This window comes from Mus musculus, chromosome 8, assembly GCF_000001635.26.
Source record: "Mus musculus strain C57BL/6J chromosome 8, GRCm38.p6 C57BL/6J".
In the NCBI taxonomy this organism is placed as follows: domain Eukaryota; kingdom Metazoa; phylum Chordata; class Mammalia; order Rodentia; family Muridae; genus Mus; species Mus musculus.
Genome location: NC_000074.6, coordinates 7,443,530 through 7,466,617, shown reverse-complemented (window position 1 = coordinate 7,466,617; position 23,088 = coordinate 7,443,530). Strand labels below are relative to the sequence as shown.

Sequence of the window (23,088 nt, the reverse complement as noted above, 5' to 3'; positions counted from 1 at the left end):
AGAGAATTCTCAACAGAGAAATCTTGAACTGCCTATAAGCAACCAAAGGAAACGTTCTTAATCAGCAGGGAAATACAAATCAAAATAACTCTGATTTTCCACTCTACAGCCATCAGGATAGCTAATATCAAAATTTTCAAAGGACAAATCATGCTGTTGAGGTTGTGGAGCAAGGAGAGCACTCTTCCATGGCTGGTGGGAGTGCAAACTTGTACAACCACTCTGGAAATCAATTTGGGGGGTTTTCAGAAAATTGGGAATAGTTCTACCTCAAAACCCAGCTATTCCATTCATGGGTATATATCCAGAAGATGTGGCACAACTCCATAAGGACACTTGCTCAACTGTTCATAGTAGCTTTGTTGGTAATAGCCAGAAACTTGACATAACCTAGATGTCTGTCAACTGAAGAATAGATAAAGAAAATATGGTTCACTGACACAATGGGATACTACCCATTGATTAATAACAAGAACATTATGAATTTTACAAGCAAATGTATGGAAGTAAACAGTACCATACTAACTGAGGTATCCTGCTACACACACTCCAATGTAGTCTGCTTGACAGGCCGAAAAGCCTGGAAGCACTCACGATGCAAAGAGTTTCAGAGAAACTTAACCTCCTGGAACCTTGGCATTCTCATAACCCATATACTCATACCCTATCCCCGCTTTAGTCTGGTGTATGGATCCACGTGCTCCCTTTTAGTATTATTTTATTATAAGTGCCTTTAAAGATTGAATTCTGACATAGCTAAGCCTTAGCCAGTGTTCCAACATCCTAGAAAATCCTTGAAGCCGACAAACTTGGAATTCAGTAGGAATTCAGTGAGAAGGTTATCTATTCAGTAACATTCAAATTTACTTCTAGTAGAGACAGTGAAACTAACTAGGCATTGCAAAGAACGGAGCTAGAATAGCTCAGAGCTAGTCTGCAGAGTGATTACTTAGGACAGTAGCCAGTCTTACCCAAACCAGGGAATACACAATGGCCTAGCTAATAGGTGGGTTTGCCATGAAAGAGTTAGGGAATCCCACTGAGACAGGAATCTTCACTACAGCCAGGTATAGCAGGCTACACTGCATATTAGAAGCAAGTTGGTGAATTCTTCTGACAAGTGGAGATTCTCCACAGATACTTAAAACAACAGCCAAGTTACACTCATACAAGAACTTATCAAGGCCTAGGAAATGGGGGGGGGGGGATTGTGGTATTGCATTATTCATGAGAAGGTCTGCTAGAGCAGACCCCCTCCCCCAACGCTAGTTTCACAAGGCTCAAAGGAGTAGCACAAATTGTGACTAGGGTGTGAAATAATCATTAGCTGTCATTAGCTGACCCTAAGCCGAGCTGTTTCATCTTTACTGTAAATATTACCTGGTTCCTGTAAGTCCTTTTGAAGTCATTCCTTTGTTTTGTGTCAAGTAACTTCAATGTACTTTGCCTGCTGTGACATCCTACCCACTTTATTTTCTGTATTATCTAAGACTGGTGTTCACTTTGTGACAATACATTCAGATTCTACACAATCTCCTATGTTGTGTCTGTCTGTCATTCATTCGCCAACTCCTTATCCACCTGCAACTAAAGACCCGTTCTATGCAGACAAGGGACCAAGAGGGTCTGCGGCAGTATCCCAGACCCAAAGGAACATGTGTGATATGAACTCAGTTATAATTGGATATGAGCCATTAAGTACAGGATAACCATGCTATAATCAACAGACCCAAAGAAGCCAAATAACAAGGATGACCAAGGAGAGAATGGTTGAATCTTTCTCAGAAGAGGAAACAGGTTAGAAATTAGAGGTGAATAGGAGGGAACTGGATGGAAGAGGGGATAGTGAGGGGATCAAGGAGGGGATAACATGAAGGGGGAGCAGAGGAGAGAGAAGGTGGGACAGTAGTAAGGGAATGTAATCTCTAGGACATGCCAGAGACCTGGGATGGGGAGGATCCAAGAGGGTCTATGGGGGCTACCCTAGCTAAGACTCTTAGCAGTGGGGGATCCCACAGTGTCCATTTCCTGTAGCCAGGGAGGATTCCCAGTGGAGGGATAAGAAAAGCAACCCACCCAAAAAACCATCAACACAAAATGTGCCCTGCCAACTAGTGTGTAGGGACAAAGAGCAGAGACTGAGAGAATGACCAACTAATGACTGACCCATGAGACTCATCCCATGTGTGAGAACCAATCCTTCACACTATTAATGATACTCTGTTATGCTTGCTGAAAGGGACCTAGTATAACTGTTCTCTAAGAGGCTTCACACACAGGCAATAGAAAGAGATGCAGAGACTCACACCCAAACATTAGATGGAGCTCTGGGAGTTTTATGGAAGAGTTGGGAAATAGACCAAAGGACCTGATGGGGACAGAGACTCCACAGGATGATCAACAGAGTCAACTAACAAGGACACTTTGGGTCTCTCGGAGACTAAATCACCAACCGAAGAGCAAGTACAGGCTGGATCTAGGCCTCCTACACATAATGTAGCAGATGAGCACCTTGGTCTTCATGCAGGTCCCCCTACAAATGGAACAGGGACTATCCCTGGGCCTATGGCATGCCTGATCTCCTAAATGGACTGCCTTCTCTGGCCTCAGTCATAATTGTGATGATAAAATATCTAAAATATGTAAATACCACCAGGCCTGTTGTAGAGTAGAGGAACTGCCATTTATTTTCATCTGTACTTTCTGTGAGGGTGTGCGAGGATAATTCCACAATACAACACTAAAAATATGGATAATAGTACAATGCACATGTATTCTTGTCGTTTATGCTTCTCTTCCACAGCAAGCAGGGCTGGATCATCTGATTCTGCTTCTCTGTTATATTGCTTAGTACTCTTTTGTGTCATTGTGCAATGCCTCCATAGATTTAACTGTAACTTAACACAACCTAGAAGTCTCCTGGGAGGAGACAAATTGAGGAATTCTCCGACCAGACCAGCCTGTGGGTTATCTTTGTTAACTGAAGCAAAAAAGTCCATGATTTCCCATGTACTCCTTTGGCTGTCAGTTCTTGGGACAGAGGTGATATTATGGGATAGAAATGCTCTCGCCGTCAAGTTCCTGCTTGAGAATCTGCCCCGACTTTCCTCAATAATTGATTGTAGCCATTAAGCAGAAATAAATCTTTTCTTCCTTTAATTTTCCTTTGGTCAGAATGTGTTACCATAGCAGTAGAAATTAAATCAAAACAGGCAACGGTTTGCATCTCTGTTCCAGTATACAGATCTTCAAATTAGATGGTTCTTACAATAAACTTAATCTAAAATACATAATCGTTTTTCAAGGCTAAAACGTACCGTTGTACCGAGTCATGAACATGGGACATCATTCCTGTAGCACATTCTACGAGACACAAACATGCCACAAAAAAATTCCCCACCCTTTTGAATTTGCTTTTCTCTCCAGAGTATAGGAAATGATATCAAGCTTTCTTTGTATATTGCTGAATTGGAGATACACTTTTTTCTAAAACAAAGAAGGGTATTTGCACGTTAAAATGCACATGCATTGAACATGCCCACTATATTTAGGATGACCATATGTCCCAGCTACCTTTGTACCACTCCCAACTTATAGCAGATGCACCATATGGTTAAACACATGTTCTTGGCAGCAGTGTTGCAATTTGGATTACTTATGTAGCCACCCTAACCATTATTTGCTCCTGTTAACTGCAGACAACATTATACATTCTCTTTCTTCTCATACTCATTAGGTAAATTAAAAAAGACCTCAATGATTGAGTGAAAAATGCACTCATAAAATCAAAAAGTTATTTACCATCTTCAGCAAATAGAACAACACACACACACACACACACACACACACACACACACACATAGCCCTCAAGTGTATTTCTCTGGTAATTTCCAAGTCAAGAGTCTCTGATGCTCCTTTTCTAGCCAATCCTGTCTTAGAATCTACCATTTTTCCTTTCTGTTATTGTAGTACTTAATCATTATCATCTAAATACCGCAATTCTATTTCCATATCTGTTCATATATATGCTTCTGCTTATATATAGAAAATATGATAATTCATGTAAAATATGGGTTTCTTATTTCTATACTTGATTGGGAGTCTAAATTAGAATTCATATATTGCACTCCCTATCATCTTGTATGTATTCCCTGTACCTTTAAAACACATTTCAATAATATTCTGGGATTTTTATATCTGAAGATTTTGGCAGTCTTTTATCAATATTTCAGTGTAGAATAAAAAACAATCTATTATTGAGCTAAAAGTCTTAGTAATATCACATGCCATATGTTATAAAGACCACTGCTTTTTTTTTACATTGTGCATTGTTATAATCCAAAATATCATATGATGTTCCACAAGATATTTGAAAAGAACATGGGAGTATGGAAATAATTCCAATGTTTTAATAGTGTTTGCAGGTATGCTATTAGTAAATATGATAGAGAGAATGCTGTGATTGTAGAGTTGACTAAATGTATCTACAGTAGAACATAGTGAATAGAAAATGTGTCCATTCAATGCCCAATATTCATGCTATTGGAGAGAAACCCAGAGCTGTTTCTTCCTCAGGAAATCCACTGACTATAAGGTTAGTGTCCTGGTCCATGCTGCTCTTCTGTAAAATGAAGACGTGGATAGTAAAAGGGTATACTTAGTGCCAGCCTTTCCATGTTACATTATGAGCATATTTCTTAGCACACTTTGTTGGTGATTTTACTTAATGAATAAACATAACAAGAAAATGGAATAAAAGACAGTTTACTATAGAGGCTTTTTGTATAGAAGAGTAAATTCTACGTTTGTGATTATATATCAAATTATAAGTTTCATCCGGTTGTTTGTATGGATAAACAGACAGTTAAAAATATACCAGAAATAAAATTTCTAACAAATATATCTGTGTACAAGTTGTCTAAATAAATCTCTTGCAACTCGAATTTACATGAAAATATTTGTATTATACATGCATGATCATCTACATAAAGGCTCACAAAAGAGTTTTTGTTGTTGTTGTTGTGTTTTGTTTGTTTGTTTTGGGTTTTTTTTTTTTTTCGAGACAGGGTTTCTCTGTATAGTCCTGGCTGACTTGGAACTCACTCTGTAGACCAGGCTGGCCTCAGACTCAGAAATCCACCTGCCTATGGATCCCAAATGCTAGGATTAAAGGTGTGCGCCACCACTGTCCAGCTACAAAGGATTTTAATAATCAAGTGGGAAGCGTAACTCCTTATATAGCTAACAGTCTGCCTCTTCCCTAGGCACTACTCTCACTGTACAATAGGATTTTAGATGGATTTACATCTCTTGGGAATGGTGGCTGTGCATAGTTTCTCTCCACTTACTCTGAGTGGATATTTCTCTCATTGAGTGTCCAATGTACCATTTCTAGCTTCAGATGCTGTACTATTTTCAAGAAGATCAAATGCATATTTGGCTGCACAGTTATATCATCAGACTGCTCCCTCCCCATGGAGGATCCATTGTGTTTTATCTTGACTATGAGTCTGGATAAGGTTGTGTTCTACTGCCCAAGACTGTCTCCCAGACTGCTGCATGCTCCATCTTGATCACACACGGCACAGCTTCTAATTGACAGAAGAGCAGCAGTGATTCAAGGTCCCCACAGGTATCTCCTTGTCTCTTCTTTCCTAAATATACTCATATGATAAGGCCATATAGAAAGTGATTTTCTGCACTCAGTTCCTGGATTAAGCTGGTGGCCCTGCTTGCAGGGATGGTACGAAGCTCTTTAGGTTGCAAATCCTCTAATCAGTGCCCAACACACATTGCCAATTAGTTTTTCCAGACCAATCTTCTTTACAAACGTGTCAGTAGACAACAGCTAAACTTTGATAGTCTATTTTTGTTCATTTAATCAAATATTTGTTTTTAATTTTTCTTTCAAAATGTTATTTATTACAAAACAGCATATATGAACTATACATACTAATGCTTCTAGATCATGGAAGATGTTAAACGTATGGATAAGTTTGGCAAAGAATCATAAATATCATATTACACAATAAAGTCCAGAAATTACAAAACTGTCTGTAGTTCTATTTCTTTGGGATTGGTTCTATTGATATTCAAATACTGCTACAGTAGAACATGTTCAAAAGAAAGAGACATTCAAAATGATTGCATATGATAACCAAATTAATGTTATTAAGGTTTTGATTATTCAACTTTCAACAATGCCATTGTAAATATTTACTTCATATTGCCTCCTTCATATCAGAAACATACTCCATTCACAGGTCTCTATGCAAGGTCTGGCATCAGAAGCATGGTGATTTGAAATATCAAAAAGTTTTTAAATGAATGAGGTCAGTTAAGTCACACCAGGGCTAGATATCTCCAACTTAATATCCAAAAAGGATACAAACTTTATTCTGTGACAAACAAACAAAAGAAAATCATTAACCTTTATATATTATCAACAACTTCAAAAGTACAAAGTTGTTAGCAACTCAGATGATCTGGTATTTTGGAAGAGAAGTTTTTGACCATGACTCAAAAACATGCATGGGTACTCTTTGTCCTGGAATGGGGGCAACTTCATTTACCTATGCACATTGGTTTTTCTCATGTATGTATGAGTAGGCATGTATGTGCATATGTGCATATCTATGTATGCATATGTTCATGTGAGGGATAGGTAGGTTTACATGTATATGTACAAATATTGAGATCTGATGTCAATCTTGGGTATCATTTCTCAGATACAACCCACCTCGTTTTGTGAGACAAGCTGTCTTCATTGGCTCATAGTTTATCCATTAGAGAATATTAGCTAATCAGTGAGTCACAGAAACTCACCAGATTCCACTTCCCCAATCCCTGGATTATAAGCATGTGTCGCCATGCAAGGCATGTGTTCTGGGCTTTGACTTAGGCCTTTATGATTCCATGGCGAACACTTAACCAACTGATGCTTGCTATGGCTCTCAAATCTGCTTCTTTAAAATTATACATATGTAAATTATTATGTAAATATTACTTACAAGTTAGGGTTACTTATCTGTAATCTTATAATTATTTTAAACTTTCCAAAATTCTTGTACATATGAAATTTTATTCTATTTGAAACTAAAAATACTTCCTTAATAGTAAGCATTTTAGTTTTTATATACCTAAACAAAACAGATGTCTTATCATAGAAATTTATAAAACATTGTCAGTAATTATATCGTTCTGATTCCTTCTAATTTCATAGATCTTGCCACTGGGTACTAGAAGGGTAATTATTGTTTCATAGTTTAAATAAATTCTTGAAACTTGCTCTTAAATATTTTAAAAAGTAATTTTCAAATTTTCTTCTCCATGAGAGCAATTACCTCTGATTTTAGATGATTTTATTATGACTATTTTATTGTAAATGTAGTCATATTTCTCTGTCATCTATTTGCATAGAAAACTGTATGTTTCAAGAACATCCTTCTTTGCATGCAACTTACCTAGGTTGAAAAGTTCTTAAAACTTGATGGCCTGATATCTTTCCCAAAACAAATGAACAAGATTTTCCAATGGCATGTGCAAATTATTGCTATTTAAAGTGTAAATATTTCCAAAGTAATCTTATATATAGCTATAACATATTCACCAAAGACACCATTGACTTAAAAGAAACAGAGATGTTGATGTCTGCCCTCTCTGGTATAGCCATGTCTACAATGATAATTCTGCTAATTCAGGATTGCATCAAAGTGGTAAGCCCAGAGGTACACTCTCTGTAGTGGAATTTATTTCCAGTCTAAAAATCTACAACTGCAAAAACAAAACAAAACAAAACAAAACAAAACAAAACAAAACAAAACAAAAAACAAAAAAACTTGTGTGGTTTGGCTTTAGATGCCTGGCCTGGTACGTCATGAGGCATCAATCCAGACCCATAAATCGGCATTAAGAAGTGAATAGACTTCCAGTCTTGCTTGACTTGTGTTCTAGTTAGCAAAGCTCACAAGCATCATAGACTGGCTACAATATGGCGTGCAAGTAAGAGCACTTAAGTTTGACTTATAAAAAGCACATTTTATTGCTTGATTTTTTAAAAAATATATTTCATTTGACCATTTCCCATTAAAAATTCCTTTGTCCTTGAAAAATTCTGGGATCACTGGTGTATCTACTACCATTCTTCATTGAGATCAGTTACATGAAGTAAATAAAATGACTATGATTTATAAAATTATGCTGTTATGATGCCATTGTTAAAAAATGTTATGGTTTCTAACTCTCTGCTTGAATTTCTGAAGTCATCACTGAAAGATGAATATCTAAATGATGTTGCATTTATAGACTTATGTTGATTCATTTGTCATCTCATGATGAATAACCAATATTCTACAGATACTGAAAGATGCCAGAAGATAAGAGGATTGTGAATTTGTGTTTGTGACCAGCCTAGTTTACATATGAATAACTTATATAAAAATTATGTATTTGTATGTTTTTATATGTTTGATAATCAGTAAAATACTCATGTATTTATTTATCTGCATGTATATATTATCAATGTTGGAATTAAATGCTTATATTGCTCTTATGAAAAATTTCATCTTGTTTTTGGTAGACCAATATATGTATATAGTTCGTAATTAAAAAAAGAATGATTTACTACTTCTGAGCTTTTTTAATCTTACTTTTATGAATATGGGGATTAGTCTTAAGTGATGCAAGTTCTTTTTTTCCTTTTCCTCCCAGAAAGTCAACTGTGTTAATGTAAACATATATGTTGTGAGAATAGACCATATGAAGCTCAAGAAGAAAGAAGACCAAAGTTTGGATGCTTCAGTGCTTCTTAGACGGGAGAACAAAATACTCACAGGAGGAAATATGGAGACAAAAAAATGGAGCAGAGACTGAAGGAAAGGCAATTCAGAGACTGCTCCATCTGCATCCATCTCATATATAGTTGTCAAACCCAGACACTATTGTGGATGCCAACAAATGCTTGCTGACAGAAGCTTGATATAGCTGTCTTCTTAGAGGCTCTGTTGGAGCCTAACAAATACAGAGGCAGATGCTCTCATCCAACCACTGGGCTGAGCATGGGGTCCCTGATAAGGGAGCTGGAGAAGGGACTGAAGGAGCTGAGGTGGTTTGTAGCCACAGCCACGGGGTGGGAGCAACAGTGTCAACTGGCCATACCTCCTGGGGCTCCCAGAGACTGGACCACCAACCGAAAAGTACACATGGAGGGGCCCGTGGCTCTGGCCACATATATGGCAGATGATGGCCTTGTTGGACATCAGTGGGAGGAGCAGCCCTTGGTCCTGTGGGGATGTGATGCCCCAGTGTAGGGGAATGCCATGGCAGGAAGGAGGGAGTAAGCAGGTGGGTGGGGGAACACCCTCATAGAGGCAAAGGGAAGAAGATAACATTTGAAATGTAAATAAAGAAAATATCCAATTTTAAAAAAAAGAAAGAAAAGAAAAGACGCAGTCCCAATCTTACCCACCCACCAAGTCAAGTGACACTTGAACTCAGTATTACAAGTTCCAAAGGACAGTTTACTGAATTACAAGTGGTTTTCAACATTCCATTTCTCCATGTTTACTGTTTTTTTAATTAGATATTTTCTTTATTTACCTTTTAAATATTACCTCCTTTCATGGTTTCCCCTGCTAAAACACCCTATCCCCTCCCCTCTCCCCAGGTCACCAACACACCCACTCCTACTTCCTGGCCTTAGCATTCCCCTACATTGGGGCATAGAACTTTCACAGGACCAAAGGCCTCTCCTCCCATTGATGACCTACTAGGCCATCCTCTGCTACATATGCGGCGGAGCCATGAATCCCACTATGTGTACTCTTTGTTTGGTGGTTTAGTCCCTGGGAGCTCTGGGGTTACTGTTAGTTCATATTGTTTCTCTTATGGGACTACAAATCCCTTCAGCTCCTTGGGAACTTTCTCTAGTTCCTTCATTGGGGACCCTGTGTTCAGTCCAATGGATGGCTCTAGGCATTCACTTCTGTATTTGTCAGGCACTGGCAGAGCCTCTCAGTAGACAGGTTTATCACGCTGCTGTCAGCAAGCACTTGTTGGCATCCACAATAGTGTCTGTGTTTGGTGACTGTATATGGAATGGATCCCCAGATAGGACAGTCTCTAGATGGTCATTCCTTCAGTCTCTTCTTCACACTTTGTCTCTGTAATATATTGTTCCCCTTTCTAAGAAGGATGGAAGTATCCACACTTTGGCCTTCCTTCTTGAGTCTCATGTGTTTTGCAAACTGTATCTTGGGTATTCTGAGCTTCTGGGCTATCTCCTTGTACAAGGCTCAACTGGTGTTTACCATGTTTACTCTTAAAGGAATGGATCTGTTTTTCCAAATAAATTTTTTAGCCTGAAAAAAAAAGAATAGAAATGTTTTATATTCATTTCTTCAAGCTCATGTTTGAGTAAGTCACTCTCATAACTATTTTCAATCATATACCTTTAGGCTGATATAGTAATTTTTAAAACTTGCAAAAGTATATATATATATATATATATATATATATATATATACATACATACATACATATACAATGTGTGTGTGTTTGTGTTAGAATATAAATCAACTGAGCTTGCTCAAAAAATCTAGCATGTCTCTCATACATGACATGAACTTATTTGTTTCTTATTCAGTAATGTGTATTTTCTTCTTTCTTACATTATTGCATAGTTCCCAAATTGTAACCTCAATCTCGAACTGCATGGGATTCTTACTTATTTAGCCTTCATAGTTACAGAATGTGTCATGCATGCTGCTGGGAGAGTAAGGGTATCATTGGCCTTACCTAGTGTTATATATTGCAGGCTACAATACTATTTTGTCACACAAGATATGCCCGCTGCAGCAAATGTGGCATGCCTGGCTAGAGTAACTGGCTGCTTTACCACTAGACTTGGCACTTGCTCTACAGAAAGGAGTTCGTGCCTGGTAATATAAATCTGGTCAAAGCCCATGGCTAGAGAGCTCATTGTCCCCATGATTGAAACAACTATTGTTATTCTGCTAATTGGTCATGTTTTAAAACCTTAATTGTGGAGGTGTATACATTAGTTAGATATCAGATAGCTGTGGACCTTTTAAGACATGTGCCATTTCCTTAATCTGATAAGTGCTAAATGTTTTAAGTAATAGTCACAATTACTACTATGTAGTGCTATTTATAATTAATATTATCATAAAGTATGAAATCTTGGGACTATCTTTACATAAAAGATCATTTTTCTTGTAAAAAAGAATTCACTTCAATTGCCCAAATCTAAGTGTTTTCAATGGGCTTCTGTATCTACTGCAGTCATGTCAACTTTGAGCCTCCTTACTAGATGAAGTATTCCTAAGCATGCCAGGAAAAACTGTGTAGTGGATTGTGGGACTGCCCAAGCTTAAGGATGTAGACCCGGTAACTCTTAGGATTCAAAGATAGCTTATGGGGAATTATTTCCAGGGCCTCCCCAGACTAATATTTAGATTATTCCTTTGCTCTGAAATAATGATACAGAGACCTTTATTAATAAGCATTTTAGCATTATAACTTGGAAGATTCTGATCTGTTCTAACAGGCCTATGCTGGCCTGCACCACTTCCCAGCCACTGGGTTACCTGCCATCTTAATCGTGTCCCGGCACACCCTACTTCTTTCCTGTCCTTTTAGCAACTCCCAGGGTCTTCCTGTGACTCTCCCCTGGCTCTCTGGGCTCTAAGGTGAAAACTTTTCCTCTCCTGCACAGCTATAGGCTGATCACCTCTTTATTGACCAATCAGAAGGAGATGAACAATGTTTTACAAAACACCGAGTTCGGAAACGCTTCATAATAATTACAATACTAAAATCCAGACTTCAACCAGATTTCCTGGGTACAAAAATCAGCATTTGAGTATACAGTGCACAAATCACTTTCCAATAATATGGCTTTTAAATGTTTGAGATTGTATTTAGACAAAGCATCTCATCCTGTAGTACAGACTGGCCTTAACCTCACTAATTCTCCTCCCCATCTCCCAAGGGCTAGGACAGCAGGATTAGGCTTCACACCAGGCTATAGTCTTTCCTTCAACTCTTGAAGGCAAAATGCAAAGAACTGTAAATGTCAAGAACCTACAAGAAATGCCATTTTAAAATCATGGTTTCTACCAAGAAGTAAAAAAGGCTATTTTTTTTTTTTTTTTTTTTTTTTTTTTTTTGGACAGGCTGCAACATGATGCTTTCTAAAACTACCTTGAAAACCCTTGCTGACTGTGGCTTTGTGATTTCAGTAACTTTCTGTTTTATCTCTGCACAATAGATATAGCACTATAATTGATCAATGCATAGGTAAGATGTCAAAGCTTTGTTTAAAACACATAAAATAATGTCCACTTCAGGTGTTTCATGACATGACATTTCTGAACCAAGAGGAACTAGAATGGAAATATATTCAGGCACAATAATGATCGCGCTTGAAGATCGTGGCTGTATAAAGAAGAAAGTCAAAACATTAAAACAGAATTTGAAGCAGAATCTCAACAATTCATTTTAGTCCTGTCTACCTAATGCAGTATTTTATCAGAAGATATTTGACCTGTGAATGCATGTGTGATTGCTGATTTCTGACACACCATTGCAGTTACCAATGAACAATCCAGTTTCATGAAAGTGGTAATCACAGCATAATGACTTCCAAGTCATTTTTAATTATTTACCTGCGATTTTGCCACTGGGAAATGTCACCAAACTGATGTAATGTAGAGTATGGTGAGAGTTTTTATCTTGTGTTAAATCCGGCTCCCGGTGGGAGGCAGCTGTGCTATAGTGGGAGGGGGCATGTCTGGCTGTTTGGGGTGTGGGTTTTGCTTTTATAATTGCAACGATGTGCTGGCTTGGCACCGCTTCAAATATTCTTTTTGAATCTATCTGATCACTTCCAGAATGGAGAGGTTCTATTTGGTTATGGTTCATGAACAATCGTCTTTAAAAGGGCACGCATTTCAGTAGTTTGATGTCTGGAGGGGGGCTCTTTTCCCTCATCTTCCTCTGAACAGAGACAGTGCTGAAATCTAGTTTTAATATCATAATAAGGTCAAAAAGAATAAATGGACATTTTGGAGTAGGAATTGCTTTGGAAGTGACTTGGGCATGAGTCTCATAGAGAATGAGTGACTAGAGAAAAACCCTAAATCTCTGTGCTTCTGATCCTTGATTTTCCCACAGCAGACTCATGCTCAGGGGTCACTTTTGTCCTCTTTCTTCCTGTCAGTATTTATGTACCGCCCTATTTTTAATCTGAAAATTCAGTGTGGTCATATATAATGCTAATGTTGAAGACACTTGACATATAATGTCCTACTTCATGAAAATTCTTATTTTCAATCTTTCTTGCTGAAAGATAAATATATCCAATTGTACAGGATTTGACAGTCAGCCATTAAGGGAAACTAGTACAGTATCTATTCTTCACACCTTGAAGCTGAGATTGAAAAGAACATTAGTGCATGTCCATCAAGTAGTACTCTGTGCAAAAAGCCCTGACATGTGGTAAGATTAAGCAGAGTCACTCGCTGGAGCTCTTCCCGCACCCTCATCTCCTTTCCTCTGGATTCCAGGGGCTGCTAGACTTACAGATAGGCTACTCATTATCCTCTGCAAAGCGATAATTAGTGTTTTCTCTCTCTTTCTCAGTATCTTCACTGAATACCTAGAGAAGTCACTAGTCCGGGTGATTTGCATAAGGAGAGATCTGTTCTCTTCCTCGTTTGAAATTAGACACAGATGTAGATCAAGCAGTGCTATGTGACAGCTTCCTGGTTTCAGCAAGGATGTCAGTGATCGTTAATTCCTTGCCTGATTCTCATATCAGCAGCATGAGTTCCTCACCTCCAGGCATTATGATTGTCTTGTAGCAAGAATCAGCATCAAAGGCTCAGAAATCTAAAGACATATGTACCCAGAGATACATATATGCTATATCACAGTACAGACGAGTTGCCTAGTGGCATTCTGAGAAGTGACTTCATCAAAACTAAGTGTCTATGAGGAAGGAACAAATATGTTTAAGTGTCGTTGTCCTGAAACTGGAAGTGATGTCCACAAAACCTCAAGGAGACAGTGTATTGCTTGTTATCTGAATTGTAAAGATGAATGAATACTATTTAGATAACTTAGGTGAAAAAGTATGTTAAGATGCCATGGAAAGAATTTTGCTAATAAGTATGTCTACTTCTTTCTTTTTTGACTGTGTGCTGCTTTGCTTTATTTAGATTTTATCAGTAAACAGTGCTTCATGTCATGGCTTCACTTATTTCTAACTTGCCAGATTCATATAAATATTTCCTGATAGTAAAAGCTACTACTCTACAGGGAATTCTAAAAGCCTATCACGTTGTATGGCGTGTGTGTGTTCTTCGGAGCTTAAATAGTTGCACAGCAGAAACCAGTAGTGGTTCTTGTAACTCTGTGTAGAAACCTGCAAGTCTCTACATACTTCTCATTTCTGTTAGATGTACTTTTAAAAAGAAAATTAATCTAAGACCATGCACATCCAAATTCTTTCAACATGCAATTACCATAACAACTATTGCAAAATGTGTACCACTCCTCCCTCTGCGTCCAGTTGTCTTTACAATTCTTGCTGTTTGATAGGCAGATAAAATAATTGATTAATATCTTGTTAATAATGTATGTATAGAAAGTGGTTATAAAATGTTCAGACAACGAAGCTGATGATTTGTTCTCCCAAAATAACTGATTTTTACTTCTTACTTTCCTGAATTTTGTAATCCATCTTCTTTTGTTTTTAATATTTGAACTTTTAAAAAAATTTTATTTAATCATTTTTTTACATTCCAGATTTTATTCCCCACCTGGTCCACCCTCATCTCCATGAGGATGTCCCTTCTGCTCCCATGCCCTACCCCACCAGACCTCCCCACTCCTTGGGACCTCCAGTTCCTTGAGGGTTAAGTGCCTCTTCTCTGATTGAACCCAGACGCGGAAGTCCTCTGCCGTATGTGTGTTGGGGGCCTCATATCAGCTGGTGTATGCTGCCTGGTTGGTGGTGCAGTGTCTGAGAGATCTCTGGTGTCCAAGCTAGTTGAGCCTGCTGGTCCTCCTACAGGGTAACTCTCATCTTCACCTTCTTCCAGCTTTTCCCTAATTTAAGCGCAAGGGTCACCAGCTTCTGTCCATTGGTTGAGTGTAAATATCTGCATCTGACTCTTTCAGCTGCTTTGGACCTTTTGCTGGACTTCTTTGTCCTTAGGCTCCTCTCCATTTCAATCCCTGCAGTTCTTTCAGACAGGAACAATTATGAGTCAATATTTTTGACTGTGGGATGGCAATCCCTTCCTTCACTTGATTCCATCTTGCTGCCCTACAGTGGGGTAAAGGGGACATGTAATTCATCTTCTTTTAGACTTCACAGGCCAAATGGTAAGCCTTCAAAAACCCCTTGGCCTACATTGTCTGTCTGTCTGTCTGTCTGTCTGTCTGTCTGTCTGTCTGTCTGCCTATCTATCTATCTATCTATCTATCTATCTATCTATCTATCTATCTATCTATCTACCTATCTGCTATATTTACTAAAGTATTCTTGAATTATTTTCTGCCTACTAATTTATAGGGCAGATTTTGGTTATGAAAACGACTGGAGAAATTAGGATGGAAAGTGACTTGAAGGCAGTCACACCTGTAATCACCAAGAATTTTTGACATCCACTCTATTTTTTCATTTTTTAATTCACGTTCCTTTCATATAATACATTCTGAGCTCAGCCTCCTCTCTCCCACCTCAACTCCAAGTTACCCACTCCACTATCACCTTGCACCTCCCCCAGATCCACTCCTCCTCATTCCCCTATAGAAAGAAGCAGACCTCCCAGGGTTATCAACTGAACATGAAATAGCAAGATGCAGTAAGATTCTTAATGATGGAATAAAAACTGGGCATGCAGTGCCCCGGTACAGGGGAACGCCAGGGCCAAAGTGGGGGAGTGGGTGGGTAGGGGAGTGGGGGTGGGTGGGTAAGGGGGACTTTTGGTATAGCATTGGAAATGTAAATGAGCTAAATACCTAATAAAAAATGGAAAAAAAAAACTGGGCATGCATATTACTGGCAACAGGATTCAGACTAAAATTTAATATCATTGGGGTCCATTTCAGGTTTTTTAAAGAATAATTAGCTCTAAGACCACAGCTCAAGACTCAAAGGTCCCTGTGCCTAGAATCAAGACAACCTAGGCTTTGTGTCGGTGCTGTTCATGTGACTTATGGAAGGATCGAGGAAAGCACAATACATAACATACAGGCAACAGTGAGACGGACTTGGGAGGTCACAGATACAGGGTTTATGTAGCTCAGCCCTTTCCAATAAAATGTCAATGGAAAAAAAGACTGTGTCTCTATGGTGGCACTGATAATTCATCCCTCTACAACTAACCAGACGTCCCCATTTATTCCTGGCTCCTCTGGACCACAGCCATCCCACAAAATTGACCACATACAAAAAGGCAGACTCAATAATTCTAGCTTGGAGACCTCCTGCTGAGCAGTGCTAGCTAAGAGGACATGGTTGCTCCATCTACCAAGCTCTGATCCATATAGAGGATGGCAGATTGTCTCTGGGAGAGGCAGAAAGCTGTCTTTTCCAGTAGGAAACTTGGGTATAACACTTCATCTTCTTTAGATTTAGTTTTCACAGATTGAATTAAGGATAATATTTACCATACATTATTACATAGATTTAATAATTAAATTGACAAAATGGATCTTTAATGAAACTAGTCTCTGTTTCTAGAACATAGCATTTGATTAAGTCCATCAGTTCATTTCCTTCTCCCTTTTTTTTTTGTTTGAAATAGAACTAAAGGATTAATAGCAACACAAGTAATGTGTAGTTTCAGTATTCTGAGTGTATTCTATTTTCCCTCTAACCACATTTTCTTTGTCTGTTCCTCCTTCCACAGACACTAAAGCTGATTCTGTATCTTGACTGTCATGACTCATACTGAAAAGAGCTGGAAGGATGGATATATCTTCCACATCCTGAGTTTTAATTCTTTTTGGATACATACTCAGTAGTGGCATTGTTGTATCATGAAGTATTTCTATTTCTAGTTTCATGAGGAGACTTCACACTGTTTCCATAATGACTACACTAATTTCTGATCCTGCAAAGAGGACACCAAGACTTGTACTTCCTCATGCACATGAATCCTCTACTTCTTCTCATAACAGCTGTCCTAAAGAGATGAACTGACATCTCAAGTGGTTTAATCCACATTTCCTTGATAATTAGTCAGTCATGCTGAGTATTTATTCATACAGTCGTTGACCACTTATTGACCTTCTTTAGAAAAAGCTTATTCTCAATCTTTCACCACTAGTGGATGGGGATGAGCCTTTCAACTGAGTTGTGCTAGTTATATAATGTGGATACTTATATAAAATGAGCCTTGTGAGATATGTAATTTGTAGCTATGTTTGTTCTGTTCTAAAGGCTTTGTGTTGTTTCCTTCCTTTGATGTGCAGTGAGGTCTTAGCCTAATGAAATCTTATGTATTGTTTTTACTGTAACATTGGTTTTAATTTCATATAACCCTCCAAATATTCTAAAATCCAATTTCATGATAGCTCATGTAATTTAATAGTTTTAGATAGTTTATGTATTTTATTTAATTTTGAGCTAATATTTTGAGTAAAGTGTGTGACAGTAGTAGATTTTATTCTTCTGTATCCAGATATGCAGTTTACCTAAAAAGTATACTGTTTGATGAGACTCTTTTTTCTTTTAAAATTTTCTTGGAACAGGAAACTCAATTCATTATAAATATGTGATATTATCCCTGGGTTCTTCATTTTTTCTTCTAATTTATTAAGCTGCTTTTAGGTAGAACAAGTTTGTGTTCTGCATACAATTTTGTAAATAGTTAGAAAGGTGAGTAATTCCATCTTTGCTTCTCTTTCTAAACATTATTTTACTAATTCAGTGAGTTTTGTATACTGCTTTATTTTGTAAGGCTTAAAATATATTTTCTTTAAAATGTTTCTGTAGTAATTGGTATATATTGAATCTGAAAAATATGTAGTGAACAATATACACATTTTTAAAATATCAATTTTTCTAATTTATGAACATAGGCTATCTTGTCATTTTCAATTTCTACCATCAGTGTGTCATAGTTCACAAGGAATCATAGCTCATTTTTTTATTAATTGTGCTCATAAGTATTAAGTTTCATAGTATAAATTATGATTTTACTTCTTTGATAATACAATGTTAGTACATAGAAATCTTAATAAATTTTGTATGCTTATTTTGAAGTCTGACATTTAATAGAGACTACTTAACAGACGTTAGTAGATTCCTTCAGATTTTCTACATATAAAAGGATGTCACCTGTATCCAGGACTTTGGTCTCACACTGGTAACTGCAGAAATTGAGATGCTGAGACACAATAATTGCTTCAAACTTAAGGGCATCATGGGCTACATAATGAGTTCCAGGTCAGCCTGAGAGATGCAGTCAGATCTTGTCTCAAAGATACAATCAACTGGAAGTGGGTGAGTATAAAGAAGTCAGGAACATAGGTATTATGTTCTGAATAGAATGTTGTTGGAAAATGTCATGATGATGACCTCTTTGTACACTAATAAAAAATAGAAATATTTAAAGGAAATGTGAAAGAAAAAATGGATTTAGGACAATTAAAAATTAAAACATAGGAAGACCAGTAGTCTCAACTAGCCTGGACCCCCAAGATCTCTCAGACCAGGCATCATACAGCAGCTGACACAAGGCCCTGACACATACATAGCGGAAGACTGCCTGGTCTGGCCTCAGTGAGAGAACATTCACCTAACCATCAAGAGACTTGAGGCCCCAGGGAGTGGGAAGGCCTGGCAGGGTAGTGGTGAATTTGGGGACATCATCTTGAAAGTGGGGGAGGAAGAATGAGATGAGGAAATGTTGGAGGGTGGACCAGGAGGGGAATAATGACTGGACTGTAAAAAAAAGTTAAAGATGATTTTAAAGACTCACTTATGTCACCTGTGTGACTCCAGTCTATCTACCACTGTATCCTCCTCTTGTCTATTTTTTATGACTAGGGCTTCCAGTTCTGTGCTAAATAGAATTCCTGGGAATGGTCGTTATTTATATTGATGTTTGGATTTAGACCTTAGTTTTATATATATATAAATAATGTTGTCCTCTATAGTAAGTTGTTAGAGGTAGGGGTAAGTGACCTGATGGATAGACCTCAAGTGTTTCAGACACAAGCTGTCAGAATGCCTGATTTCCCATCTGGTGTGTTTCTCAATGTGAGGCCCTACATATCCTGCATGCAGATTTGCATGCCTCAACTATACTGAGGAGCATGAAGCAGAGTTGTGTTTAGCTGGAGGCTCTGGCACGTGCATATTTAGCACATTCTTGTGCAGTCATGTAATAACTTGAAAGATTTAAGTTCAGAAAACCAAGATTCAGGAAGAGAAAATGGACAGGGGATTATATACTGAAAACAGCTGATGACAGACTGCCTGCTATGTAACCTAACCTCTTGATTGAGTGCCAGAGACCAGAGTTGACTGGGTCTGCATATTAAAAGTACCTAAAACCAGAGAATGCTAATCTACATGGTAAAAATGAAATAAATATCTGGGTGCAAAGTTCATTGCTGCGGGGTATTCTGAATCACCTTGAGGTGATCAGAGAACACATTAAAATGAGTTTGTAAAAATGACATAAGTGTCTTACTTATTCAAGCACAACTTGCTGGAGACCTAGCTTGTATGATGCAATGTTATTATGGAAATTAAAAAACCAATGTCTTAACTCATCAGCATTGTAAACAGACTTGACACAATTCCTTTTCATTTTTTTATGTTGTTAGAAAACTGAGTTGATTAGCAACACAGCTAATGGAATAACTTTAGGTCATAGGAGTAGAAATAATGGCAGGTTACACTTCTCTAAATTTGTGTGGGATCTTCACTAGGGAAACTAATTTTAGTGAGTTCCTGTGATACTAGCTTATCATGAGAATTCCTCACATTGCTTTTCCAAAGGTGAATGGGACTGAAATTGGACCCTTTCTAATCTTAACTCTGTCTTGTCTGCTCCAACTTCTATGTGTTGCATTTACCCATTGCTTTCTTTTCTTATCCCTGGTCTAGACCTTGGCTAACTAATACATTTAGATTAATGGAATGTCTCTCTTGTAGTGCTTCAACTTCTGGATTCCAGCCCCTCTGACTTTTAACTAATCCTGCTCTTATGTGTGATCCAATCCAGGAGGGCTAAGTGGTCACAAAAGGCTCTATTTTATTCCTTGGGACTTCACATCACTTGACTCCTAACACATGACACCCCTGCCTTATTTCTGACTAAAATAACCCACTTTTAAAAAGTCAGTTCACTCATTACTCATCCTTAAGTCATGGTTCCATTTTGTGATCCTCACACAGAGAATCCTGCTCACAACCTGTTGTAGTAGCCTGCCCCCTCCCATAACATATGCAGACCCCAGAGGATTTCTACAGAAGATTTTTTCATTTAATAGTCTTTAAAGAGCTAAAGTGGCTTCCTTTACAACAAATATTGATCTGCTATCTTCTCACAGATTTTGTCTGTCTGCACAGCTTTTACAGTCTATAAAGCTGCCTTTTATAATGTGCAAAAAACCATATGGCCATTATTTTCTCTTTTTGGAAGTACTAGCTCTTCAAAGACCCTAGCCAGGTGCACAGGATCACAAGGTAGGGAGAATAAGCCTTTATATCTCTCATTGAATTATGTATTATATTTATAAACATGAGAAATTAGCTTATAATTTGAAACCCTAATTCCTTAAACACAAGTTGTTTCTAATAAGACTCATACAATTTATTTTAAATATAAATTAAAATAATCAGTGTTCAGCTCCTTGGTATTGTTTGATACATTGCGATTTCTTAATACTATATGAAACATATTTTTAAAAGACTGTCATTTGTTGCTTAACATATGCAGTACTGATACAAGAAAATGGAACATTGGTTTGAAACATCTGAGCCTGATCCTTTGGTTTTAATGTCATTAAGAGAAGCAGGGCTTGGGCAGATAAGCTAAGAGACCTGCTGAATGAAAGGTTTGTTGAGTATAACACAGAATTTGTGTACAACGGAGTGACTTCTTAGATAGAAGAAAATGTTTTATAAACTGTATGGTCATAAAAGTTACATTCTAAAAGATGGGGTCACCACCAACATAAAAAAGAAGTGCTTTTTTAAGTCTAATATTTTTAACAAAGTTTGTATTTTAGTGGTAGGGAGTAAATTTTGCCACTAGTAATTAAAGTAGGGGATGGTAAGTAAATATTTAATAAGGAATTATTGACTTCATGAGGAAATGGTATTTAAGGTCCTTTCATGTTTTATATTTTGTTTCATTTTGTGTTTATTTATTTATTTGCTTTGTTGTTTTTGTGGCCAGTGATTAAATTATATGGATATTGTGTCAAATCATGATATTTCAGTAAAATCATAGTAATTTAAATAACATATTTGTTCTCCTGAGTTATTATAAAGTGGCTTATATTTTTAACCTCATATATAAGAATCATCAGAGGTGGTTCTCTTCAGTTCTTATAGTGCAGAACGTCCTACAGTGCATTTGGCATATTGTGATAAAAATTAAAATAAAATTATATTCTCCCAGTATCAGTTTTGATCTTTATGGATCTTCTTGATTCCAAAGGCAGACAAAAATTTCTTAATGTCCTTTAAATTAATGTTAAATATGTGTTTGCTTGTTTGTGTTTCTATAATTATGTGATGTGTGATGTATTTCTCAAAAATTCTCTATATTATTTTTGAGACAAGATCACTCAATGAGCCTAGAGCCTATCAATTTGGCCCCATGAGGTCTGCTGCCTATCTCCATGTGTTTATACTATAGGAACATGTTTCCACATGAGCATTTCATGTGCTTGATGAGGGTCTGAACTCAAGATGTGATTGGTAATGGCAACTTTTGTTTACACAAATGTACTAATGAATAAGCTGGCTTTCATTCTAGTGGATAAACATACAGAAGTCATGTCAAAATTACTTTCGTACACAGGGTAGATTAACACAGATTACTTTATAACTACTTGTTTCAGAAAGTCTGACAAATAGTTTTGTTTACATGTGACTATATATGTAGTTTCTCAAAGTATGATGTTGAACACACATGTAAGGGTGCATGCACACACACAGACACACACACACAAATAAAGTTAAATTAAAAACAAAGAAAAATGATTAGTACTGTATCTAAAATTTTATTGCTATTTTTAATCATGTCGGAAAATTGCATTCTTTTTAGTAAATAGCTAATTTTATAGTTACCATTTGTAGATAGTAATGATGACAGCTACTAGTAAATAGTGTTTATCAAATGTATCTTTAATCAGAACTGCTGGAATGATCTTCACTATTTTCAAATAACCAAATATAGAAACTGCTTTGTTTCCTATCCTTCCAAGGGATAAATTTAGAAACAAGGACCTCAAGAAAGAATTTAATGAAGGCTCCATCCTAAATTCGGTTTGAACAAATTTACAAAGACCCAAATTTACAAAATTCACACCAAATTTCGTAGATTTTTATATTGAATTACTGTTGTATTTGTGAGTGGATTTTTTTAAATAAAGATAATTTTAGAAGAGTTGTCACTTAATAATGTCTATTTATTATTCTGCAAGGAAAGAAAATCCCCAAAGATACTTGAATGTTTCATGCCAAAGATAGTCATCAAGAATTTAGAAAGACTCACTTGAGGAATACCGAATGGCAGAGAAGCACCTGAAAAAATGTTCAACATCCTTAATCATCAGGGAAATGCAAATCAAAACAACCCTGAGATTCCACCTCACACCAGTCAGAATGGCTAAGATCAAAAATTCAGGTGACAGCAGATGCTGGCGTGGATGTGGAAAAAGAGGAACACTCCTCCATTGTTGGTGGGATTGCAGGCTTGTACAACCACTTTGGAAATCAGTCTGGCAGTTCCTCAGAAAATTGGACATAGTACTACCGGAGGATCCAGCAATACCTCTCCTGGGCATATATCCAGAAGATGCCCC

General features: G+C 37.3%; 1 long non-coding RNA gene across 5 annotated transcripts in view; it reads left to right on the top strand.

Moving 5' to 3' along the window:
• Gm30954 overlaps window positions 1–23,088 on the top strand; it is a 159,680-nt gene that overhangs the window by 113,614 nt on the left and 22,978 nt on the right. For 2 of the 5 annotated variants that reach the window (XR_870115.1, XR_001778738.1), the window contains one exon: window positions 5,396–5,632. The exons of the other annotated variants lie outside the window; for them this stretch is intronic. This is a non-coding gene — a long non-coding RNA (predicted gene, 30954). The remainder of the gene's footprint in view (window positions 1–5,395; window positions 5,633–23,088) is intronic. 5 annotated transcript variants of the gene reach the window in all.